Here is an 11,199-nt window from a genome sequence, read left to right on the forward strand (position 1 = left end):
CTGACCAGCAGGCGCCAGCAAGCTTTTGACCCGGGATGAAAGCATCAGTATTAACAGAAGAATTATTCCTAAACATGATCTCTTTTGGGACAGGACAGAGAGGGCAAAGAAAGTGTTTTTCCAATCACCCCGCTATCCACAAGTGGATCTCCTTCAAAGCCTTTCAGCTTATCTATTGTACCACAGACCTCATGCATTTTTCACAAGACTCTTAGAATTACCAAACCAATTGCTGGAAGAGTGAGCGCCCTGTACCATTTTATCACCACTCAGAAGAAGAAAGGCCCAAACGGTCTCCATGGCAAATGGTAAACACATGTTCCTTTAGAACGTCTGCCCATAACACCTACAAAGGGAGCCTGGATGTTAATTAGGGGGGAGCCCAGCTTGAAGCAGACGGAAAAGGGGGGGAGCAGAGATAGAGAGCCCTAGTCAGAGGGCCAGGAGGAGGGCTAGAGAAAGCAGACTGTTTGTTGAGGGGACAGAGAGGCAGAGGCCAGCCAGGTGCCCCCTGCCCCTAGGCCCAAAGGATGATGATGCCAAGAGGGATGCTGGGCCCTCTCTGCTAGGCTAGGGGAAGTCCATCTTTCCCCACCAAGAATGTGAGCCAAATGAGATGACCAGGATGAACACCACAAATACCATTTCTTCTGCAGTTCCATTTATGGACAGGAAATGAGAGATGCAAGGGTTTGCTCTTCTCTAACAGAAAATGCAGGCAGAAGTCCCAAGTTCAAATCCGCCTCTGCCACTCCATGTCTATGAAAAAGAAAGTATAGTTTATCTCTCTGAGATTGTTTCCTGGTGTGCAAAATGTCCATTTTACCCCCAAAGACTCATCTATTTCAGAGAGAGAGTAAATGCATGAACATAAGTGGGGGGAGGGCGGAGGTGAGGGAGAGCAGACTCACCACTGAGTGTGGAGCCTGATGTGGGGCTCAATCCCCTGACCCTGAGAGTTCAAGACCTGAGCCGAAACCAAGAGTCAGATGCTTACGTGAGCAATAAGCAACCTACGTGCCCCTGCATTTTGGATCAAACCTATCTCAGGGAGCTGCTGTGGGCAACAAGACCTGGACACGAAAGGAGCTGGTAGATAGAAAAACAAAGAGACTTCTCAGAATTGGACAACACGTGGACTCTTGGCACCAAACCTGACCCAAGGTCTCTGAACTTACCCTGCCATGCCCCGTGCAGCAGGCAGTGGCATGCCAGCCCTGCACCTTAGGTGAGCAACAGGGCTATTCTGGCTGGGGTCAACCCTCCTGCTGTTGCCCAGAGCACCACAAAATCCCATGCCCTGTGGCCCAGGCTCCAAGGTGCACCCTCTGTGGACAGATCCTGGCAGAGCCCACAATGCCAGCTGCAGCCAGACAGCCAGCTCCTTACAGGGGAGCGAAAGAAGTGCCTGTGCATAGTTCCTGCCACCTCAATTCTCAGAGGTAATAGACATTCTGGCCCACTCCCCCAAAACACTGCAGGCCCCTTTTTAGAAAGTGGTGATTCACATTTAGAGATGCATGCTGAAATCATTTATAGATTAAATATGAGTGGAATACAGGTGGAATCTGCTTCCAAGTAACCAGGCACAGGGAATGGTGAGAGAAGTAGGTGAGGCAGAGAGAAAACAAGAGTGGCCATAAGTTGCTAACTTGTGAAGCTGGGTGGTGGCATGTGGGAGTGTGTGCTGTAGCATTCTCTCAAGTATTTAAATTTTCTGTAACAAAAAATTGGGGACAAAGCAGAGGGAGGGGGTAAAGTAACCAGGCAGGTCCTCCCTTTCTTCAATCCCACACACCCCTTGTGCCAGATACAGATTCAGACACCAACATTATCTTTCCAGAAGGAGCAAGAGGCAGCTAGCCAGATGGGAAACACAGTGAGAGATTAATTATGGAAAAGATGATAATAAATAAAAATCATCATAATTTTTAAATAATAGCAGTCACCACTTACCCAGGACTGGCTGGCTACATGCACACAGCTGGGAAAATGTGGTTTTCAAGCACCATGTCCTTTAATATAAAAATCAATGAGGTGACAGCTGAAATTACAGAACTCTTAGAAGAAAGCACTGGTATACATCTCTTCATGGCCTTGAATCAGACAACAGTTTCTTAGATATGAGACCAAAAGTAGAAAAGAAAAAATAAGCTGAACATCATCGACATTAAGCGCTTTTGTGAATCAAGGACACTACCACCCGCCTGAGACCTGGCAATAGCCCCACCCCATGGCACTCATGACCCAGCCACTAAAAGGCCACCTGCTGGACTGTGTGCCTGAGAGCTGGGCCAGGCACAGCCTAACCTCTAATCTCCATAGCAGGATTGGGAAATCAGGCGCAGTGAGATGTTCTGTTCCAGAAATCTCCCCTGTAGGGGCATGGAGCAGGGATAGAAGCAGCAGCACCACACAGAACACAGGAGGGAAGCCCCTTCTCCTCTCCAGGCCTCTTCCTCCTCTAGAAGGCACATGCCAATCCTGTGAAGATACATGGGAGCTGGAAACGGCGAGACCTGAGGTAGAACCCTGCCTTTCCCCCTTAGGACTCTGGGTCTCCATAAGCCTCAGGCTCCCATCTGTCAAATGGAGACTGCCATAGTTCCTACCTCACAAGATGTTCTAAAAAAAAAAAAAAGAGAGAGAGAAAAAAACCCTGAAAAACAAAAACTATGTTTATTGAGATAGATTTCATATACCATTCAATTTACCCACTTAAAGCTTACAATTCAGTGATTTTCATATATTGACAGAGTTGTGCAACCGTCAGCACAATTAATTTTAGGACATTTTCACCACCACCTCCCCCTCCGCCAAAAAAAAAAATCCCATACCTTTTAGCTATCAGCTTCAATTCACCCATTCCCTCCAGCTCCTGGACATCACTATTTGTTTCTATAGACTTGCCTATTCTGGAAATTTCATATAAATGAAATCCAGTGCAGTCTCCTGTGACTGGCTTCTTTCACTTAGCATAATGTTTTCAAGGCTCACCCATGCTGTAGCATGTGGCTGAATCATATTCCACTGTGTAGATCTACCGGATTTGTTTAATCTGTTGATCAGGTGACATGCATCTGGTTTGTTTTCACCTTGGGGCTTCTATGAATAATGCTATTATGAAAATTTGTATACAGGTTTTGTGTGGACTAGCAAGTTTTCATTTCTTTTGGATTATATGCTATATATTCTTGGGTAAGAATGCAAAAGATCACATAACTCAGCTGCTCAGGCATGGATGTTTTAGGTAGTGATCACAGCAATCTACCATGGAATACAAATAAACCATTTCCTTGGTTTCCAAAAGCTGCAATCACACAAAATGCTAGATTTGACCCTCAAAGACATCTCTGTTGTTTACAGAGTAAACAACTCTATTTTTATTCCCATTTCATAGATGAAAACACTGAGTCTCTGAAAGGTAAAGTGACCGGCTCAAGGTCACAACCAGCTGGGGCTCTGCCAGGATTCAAAACCACCCATTACAACGTCGAACCCAAGGCCCTGCAGTGTACCTTGTCACCTACCTAAATACAAGTTATGTGGCTGAAGTGCTTTTAAATTCCCAGGAAGTCTAAGGACTCATTTCTAATCTAAGTGCTAAATAACCTGTACACAACTCAGGCAGGTCTAGAATAGGAGAGGACCAAAGCCTGGGGCCAGCGAAGGGAAGTTGGGAATGAAGAGACCGGGAGCTGCCCAGACCGTCCGTGGACCTCATAGTATCTCCTGGGTTTCTGGGAGGCTGGCTCTCTGAACCATTCCTAAGTATCATATCTAAGCACTTAGAGAGCAAACATGCAAGCACTGCGGTGAGAGTGAGTCCCGCCCATGTTCTGGGACTTTCGATCTCAGCAAGGTGGGACAGGAAGCAGCATAGTGAATGCTGAAAAGGAGTCACATGCAGGGCTGGGGAAGCGAAGTGCCAGGTTCCCCTGCCAACCCTTCCTGTGCATATTAACCTGAAGGCTGGAGGGAGCGGCAGAGAAGCTTTCTAGGAGGAGAATTAGAGGATTAAAGTAAGTTTCAGAGAAACCCTCCTGGCCAAGAGTGGTGTCGGGGAGGACCAGGCGGGAAGCCATTCACAGAACAGGGATTTGAGAGCGTTCAACTTGTTGGAGAAAGTTAGCATTCTAGTTTGGTAACTAGCCTCTTTCCTTCCAGAGTCTCTGTTCCCCACCCCCAGGAAACTGTCACATGAGAGCCCGGCGGGTCCTCACTGAGCATGGAAAGAAAATGAAGGGGCAAGGCAGGTTGGATAAAGGCAGGGAAGGAGTGGGAGCCCATGTGTGGCTCTAGGGAGCAGCTCTGCGCTACTGTTTGATCTGGCGGTTTACACAGTATATCTGGTTTGTAAAATTCATGAAACTGCTCACTTAGAGGTACAGTTTTCTACATATGTATTACACTTCAACTTACTGGGGAAAAAAAAGAAAAGTGAAGAAAAGCACTGGACTAAACAAATAGCAAGGACTGGTCCCAGTCCCTGCTCTGCAGCGTGGTCTGCCTTGCATTTATCCTCTCTGGGCCTCCAGCCTCCTCTGTGGAGTAGGCCAAGGATGGAAAAGGAGGCACAATCTACCACACCTCCCCAGGGCCATGGCAGCTATCACCACTGACCATGGCAGCGGTCACTTGGGGATCACAACAGCCTTTTGTACTAACCCAATGGGATTCAGAATCCTGATCATCACTTGGTTCTAGAAGTTAGATAAGCACAGGCACTCAAGGCAAATCCCACACACCATGCCTAGAATGAACTCCTCAGGCTGATTCCCAAGACCCCGTGAGTCAGAGTTTGTGTGTTTCCGTTAGCGCTCTGTCACCAAACAAATGTGGAGGAAGACTGGCATGGCTTCCCTGTGGCTGTTAAAAATTACTCACTGGGGCTTTAATGGAAAAAGAGGTAACCTTGGGCTTACTCAGCAGAATCTCACTCCTTCGACTCTTCCTGAGAGCACAGCTCAAGGCCAGATCTTCCAGCTGATGGCCACAAAGCTGGCCTTTGAACTAGCTCCTTCCACACCAAGTGGTGGATGAAAGACAGGAAGTTTCCAGTTCCTAAAGTCTTAACACTGTGATGGAGGTCCTGGCAAGACACCAGAATGAGTTATTATTAATAATTACAATAATAATGATTTTGATAGCAGCCAACTTTTCCTGAATGTTCACCAAGTACTGGACAGTGTTCTACACACTTTCAAGAACTGACACACTCATTCCTCACAACAGCCCTACACAGTATGTCCTATTAGCAGCCCCATTTGACAGATAGAGAAACTAAGGCTGCGAGCACCTCAGTACCTTGCCCAGGCTCTCCCAGTAATGAAGTAGCCAAGATGGCATCTGATCCAGGCTATCTGACTAGTTCTCTACTCAGCAAAAGGTGGCATGGAAGCCCTAGTTAAAGGAAACACACCTCAATCTTAGCTACAGCCAGAATTTCTCATGTGCATTCTTTCAAAATTTATGTTAAATAAAAAAAAAATAGGTCTTTCTCATGTTCTGCTAATGAGAAGGACATGACATTTGGTGCCAGTACAGGTATTTAAAGCACCCAAGAAAAAATAAAAAAAATAAAGCACCCAAGAAAAAAATGGCAAAAGAGTTTGCAATTTTCTTTCCCGGAAGCAGAGTCACAGATGGTCAGACCTTGCAAAACCTAAGGTCCCTCAGTCGAGCCCATCTTTTCAGAAAGGAAAGAGAAGTCGAAACTAGCCTGAGGTCACAGTGACGTGGCAGAGATGACCTCTATCTGCTCTTCTACCACCCCGGAGTCTGCCCAGGTTCACTTGGCTCCCAGAGGTCCCAAGGAACAGCCACATTGGGTTAGAGTCTCTGCTTCTGTTGCTAGCTCTGGATCAAGACAAACTAACAACAACCACAAGACAGCTACCTCTTAGGAGAGTAATAAATGGCATGACCAGATGCTAGAGACCACAATGGCCTCTGTGATGAAGATCCATATATGAAGATCCATATATCCCTTTCCAAGGGAAAGCCCAGGGCAGGGTTCTCAGGGCCAGCACATGCTGGACGCACAGGATGCCTGCAGTGGGCACCTACCAAGTGAGGGAGTGGGACCCGCAGAGGGAGGTCTAATAGATAAAACGGTGTCATGGGCAATCAGACTTTCAAATGCACAGTATGCTTCCAGAGAAAGTGAAACCCATTCCTGGGAGATCGGCTCCACATGAGGATGAGGTCATGAGCCATACTGAGCAGAGCTTTCTGGGGAGGACAGCTAACGAATCCTCTGGGAAGACTACTGAAGCCTTGGAATCAACAGTATTCACGGACATGAAATCAAATGAAGCTAGAGCCAAATGTCCCCCAGGCAAAGCCTTCCTGGCACCACCCAGAATACCTGCTTGTTCATTACACCTTACAGAAAACCACATACAACAGATAGTCCTGGGGAATCCAAGCCAGACCTAGGTGTCTTGATGCAACAGAATGTGCTAGGCAGCCAACCACGGCCCTAGCTAAACCAAAGCACCCTTGACTATTCTAGAATCACAGGCCAGGTGTCTAAAGAGGTAGCCAGGTTGGGCATAGGGCTGGGACTAGCGATGCATTCAGCTAAACCTTGGAGGTGGGCTTCTAGAGGCCAAGAAAGGATTGTGGCAGCATCTAGTACATACCAGGGGCAGGACCGCCAAGTCCAGCCACACAGGGTACCATTCACAGAGTCTGCCACTGACCTGTGCAGTGCACAACCTACATAACAGTCCAAGGTTTTTGCTTTCCAAACACTGGCTGGCTGACCATTTCTTTCCGCCCAGCAGCACCTGGCCAATCCCAATCCTAGCATGAGGACCCTGAGACACTGTGAAAGTTAGGGTAAAGACAGTCAAGAAATTTGGGTTCAAGTCCTAACACAGCCATTAACTTTATGTGTACTTCTGAAAGGCACTTAAATCATTAGTATTTCAGTTTTCCCACCTACAAAAACAAGTAGGTTAGAATAACATTTTTATAACATCCTTTCTGACTTTTAAGTCCTAGGATTCTTGGGTTCTGTGAAGTGATAAATGAACCAAAAAACCTCTTAGGGCCTATTCCCCTCGAGCATATGCAAAGTGCAACGACTACACAGAACCCAGTCTTGTTAGGACAGTGCCACATGTACCCACAATAGAGGGAAGAGACTGAGTGGAACAGGCCCATGAATGACAGATGGCCAGTGGCTCTGCCACTGACATCAGTTCTTTGGCTCAAGCAATACCACACACACCCGGACTGCCTGTGAGTAGGGGCTAAGACGACTCTCAGCCCAGAGTCTGTAGAGGGCAGCTCCTCACCCGCTACATCTCTAACCCTCCAATATGACTCGTTGGGGAGTGCTGGGCTTCCACACTTCAGACACCTTGGTCTTAATTGACCCTCATCTGTATTCTGGAGAGATTGCCAGTGTCTGAGCACTCAGCCTGAGGCCTCCCAGAGAGCATGGGGTCAGGCAGGGGGAGCCCCCGAAAAATGTGTGTGCACGCATGCATGTGTCGCGCATGCATGCAGGTGCACATGTGCACCAGGGTGGAGGTGCCTCTGCCACTACAGAGCGACCACAATCTGCCCACCGTCACTGGGGGCTCCTAAGTGCAGAGATGTAGGGAATGATGACATTGCCATATGGGAATATGCAGGGGTGTGCCTCGGGGGCTAATCTAGCCGTGGGGGAGGGCGAGGGAAGGGGGAGAGAGAGAGTTTCTGGAGGGTTTCTGATGACCACGAAGGGTCATTGGCATGAGCCACGAGGAGAAAAGGCATTCCAGGCAGAGAGGACGGCACGAGGAAAGACATGAGGTGAGGGAGCCCAGCATGCCTGGGCAGACAGAGGTCTCAAAGAGGTTATATAAGGCAGAAAACAGGATAGAGAGCTAGAGACACAGCAGCCAGGGAGTCTGGATAGAATTCTAAAGCAACAGGGTCCTGAGCTGAGGAGTTGCAGGGTCAGCTCTGAGTCTTGCAGCCACTGGTCTATCAGCATGTGTGGCCTAGGGGCTGAACTGACAGGGAGCTGGCACTAGAGGCATGTGTGCTGGACTTTGCCATTTGAGGACCAAAATACTGCTGACCTTTGGCATGATTTGGCAGAGCCAGTGATAGGAAAATGATGCGCTCTGTCCCATAGCCTGGTTGCTCTTCAGACCTGTAATTTAAACCCAAAATCTCAGGCTGGGGTGGTCAGGCCCTGATAGCGCAGGGATTTCAGAAGAGAATGGCCAGGTGTGAACACATGAGCACCAGACACACGAGACGGCATCAGGTCAAGGTTCAGACAGGCTATGTGAGCCTGGCTCAGATGCTGCCCCCGCCATGGCCCCGAGCGCCAGCAGCAAACACAATGGGATGAGGGGACTGCTAGGGGCATACCCCCTCCCCCGATACTCCAGAATTCCAGGCCAAATTATGCCAATGAGAAGAGCATCTCCCAAAGTGGTGGAGCACAGGCCAACTCTAGGTTGGTACAACTTTATGGGAAGAAACTGGGCACCAACCAAAATTAAGAATATAGAAACTTAGTATTTCTATTTTGAGGTGTTTACGCCACAGAACTGCCCGCATGCGCATACAGATACCTGTACAAGGGCGTTTCACCACTATGGCATGTTCCAGAAACATCACTAGAGGGCTGCTTAAGGGAAGGATTTAAGGCCAGTGAATGGAATACCATGTAGCCATTAAACAGAGTGAGGTAGTCCGAAAGGCTGATGTGAAATCATTTTTTTTAAAAGATTTTATTTATTTATTCATGAGAAACAGAGAGAGAGGTACAGAGACACAGGCAGAGGGAGAAGCAGGCTCCATGCAGGGAGCCTGACGTGGGACTCGATCCCAGGTCTCCAGGATCAGACCCTGGACTGAAGGCAGTGCTGAACTGCTGAACCACACAGCCTGCCCTCGTTTCTAAGATCTACTGTCTGAACAACGGTTTTGTGTAGGGAAAGGAAGACCATTTCTGTTCACGTAACACAGAAGCCTCTGAAAAGGCTCAAGGCCAAAGGGAACCGATGGCTGCGCCCAAGATGGGAACTGGCTGGCTGGGTGGCAGTGGTGGGAGGGACTCTGACATTACCAGAGTCAGCCTGTCAGGGCCGCTGAGAGCCATGCACAGACGACCCAGCACCTAAGGAATGTGCCAGAGTCACAGTCCACAAGATGACGATGATTCTCGGTCCCAGATGGAGCACCGGGTAGGAGAAACACTGGGGCATCCAGGGAGGGCCCACCAAGCTTCCTCAGAGCAGAACATCAGCAATAAGCAGCCCCGCGCCCGTCCTTCCTGATGAACAGAACAGTTACAGGACAAGGGGTTCTAGAGGGGCCAAGGAGAAGGGAGCACCCGGGCTCCAGCCTCCAGGATGAGCTGTGCAGACTCATACCATGGATGGGGCAGGCAAACCCTTTCCTGCATGAGGGGAAGGGAAGTGCTAAGACAGTGCCTGTGTGGGTCCAGGAGACAATGGGTTCTCCTGGGTCTGTGACTCCATATGCCCACCTTTGTGTCCCCGCTAGTGGCCTCCGGGTCACAGGCACCCCCATCCCGAGGCCAGATGTCCCCCCGACTGTCCCTCCACCTGGGTCATCCTCCCAGCCCATCTCCACTGGGCAAATAGCCTGGGTAGCACAGTGTGGTCCCTATGGGTGAGAAAGTCCATGAAGAAATGAGCTCCTGCCAAAATGTAAGCCCAGATGCTGAGGAAGAAGGGGCCGGAAGTGAACAGAATGCTGTTACTTAAGATGGCAAACACCTCCTCCCTGCCCTTCCCAGCCACCCCCCCCCACCCCCCCACCCCCGCCAAGGAAAACAATCCCTCCCTTTCGGTGCCCAGACTGCAGCACCAAACTTCTAAGTGTTCACAATCCCCTGTCAGCAGGAGCTGGCACAGTGCCTGGCCAGACTGGTTATCTGATGAGAGTCACATGCCCTGTCACGGAGCCACGGCCTCCTCAGGTCCTCAGGAGAGAGATCGAGGCCATGCAGGCCTCCGGAGCCAGGAGAAGGACCTGCAGGGCTGGGTGCTGGTCGGAAGCATCCCCTCACAGGCTGACGCTAAACCAGGACAGACGAGCATTGCCATCCAGGGTCGCAGTGGGGCTCCGGGGGTCCCAGCAGTCTCCTGGCCCAACCATCAAGAGCTGGTGGTTGAGCACAGCAAGGACCAGAAAGGGGCTGTCTGTTCCCCACTCATGCAGCTGTCAGTTGAGCCCCACGCTCCTTAAGCACCTGTCTTAACACCCCCGTGGACCCCCTCCACATGTGGGGCCCACGGACATTCCCCTTCCCGTGAGCATCTGTGGAGCCCCTGCCCTGGGGCCACCTCCCCCTCACCCCCGGGATCCTGGCCTAGCTACGGGAGCCCACCCTTACACTAGTTCCCAGAACAAGCTGAGGCCTCCCCAGGGCCTGCAAGACCCCCCAGCTTTGCTGGGTGTGTAAGTGTTATTCACTGAACTCAGGGAGCCCACACTACCATGGTAGGGGAGGGAGAAAGAGTCATTGGGAACTGGTGCAGGGTCTGCAGTGTGCTGCCCGACTTCAGAAAAGTCAGGGCCACTCTTGTCAGAGCCACCTGGGTCCCTCCCATCTGCACTCGGGACCCCAGTGTCCTGCTTCCAGCACCAGCTGCAGCTCCCCAGAACAGCCAGCCCCTGCTGCCACCCCACATACGCACCACATGCATTACCCCGCTGGCCGAGCATCACAGGCTGACTTCCCCCTGCACCTCCGGCCTTGCTCCAGCCACAGCCATCCGGCATGCTCAGTCCCTGTGCTCTGATACCCGCACCAGCTTACTCAGGGTCCTTGAACCTCTGTGTCCCTGCTGCCCCAAGGGCTTGGAAGACGCTGCCCCCAGGCCGGCTCCATGACCTCCCCTTGATCAACCGGGCTTTTAGGCTTCAGCTCAAAAGTCAACTCCTCAGAGAAGCTGTAGCTTGATGAAGTGGTAAGAACTTCCCTGTTGTCACAGCCTTGATTTTTCTTCTTCCTAGAACTTACCTTAACTAGAGACTGTGTGTGACTTTTTCCTCTATTTGCTTGTGTTTTGTTTGCATTTCCTTTGCTCCACGCGCCCCCCCCCCCCCTTAACAACTGTGCGGGGGCAAGGGCTGAGTCCATTTGATTTGTCTTATTTATTACTGTATCTGTAGTCTTTGAAGACTCCTGGCCACAGTAAGACTTGCTGGATG

At 50.1% G+C, this 11,199-nt stretch overlaps 1 protein-coding gene and 1 long non-coding RNA gene across 9 annotated transcripts in view; both read right to left on the reverse strand.

Moving 5' to 3' along the window:
- Positions 1-11,199, reverse strand: part of ITPK1 (inositol-tetrakisphosphate 1-kinase) — a 180,075-nt gene that overhangs the window by 68,295 nt on the left and 100,581 nt on the right. The gene's annotated exons all lie outside the window — the stretch shown is intronic.
- LOC140639633 (uncharacterized) lies at positions 131-3,993 on the reverse strand. The gene is made up of 2 exons (XR_012036288.1): positions 1,957-3,993; positions 131-759 (listed from the first exon to the last, which is right to left on the reverse strand). It is a non-coding gene; the product is annotated as an uncharacterized lncRNA (long non-coding RNA).

The sequence above is a fragment of the Canis lupus genome, chromosome 9 (genome assembly GCF_048164855.1).
Source record: "Canis lupus baileyi chromosome 9, mCanLup2.hap1, whole genome shotgun sequence".
NCBI classification, from domain to species: Eukaryota; Metazoa; Chordata; class Mammalia; order Carnivora; family Canidae; genus Canis; species Canis lupus.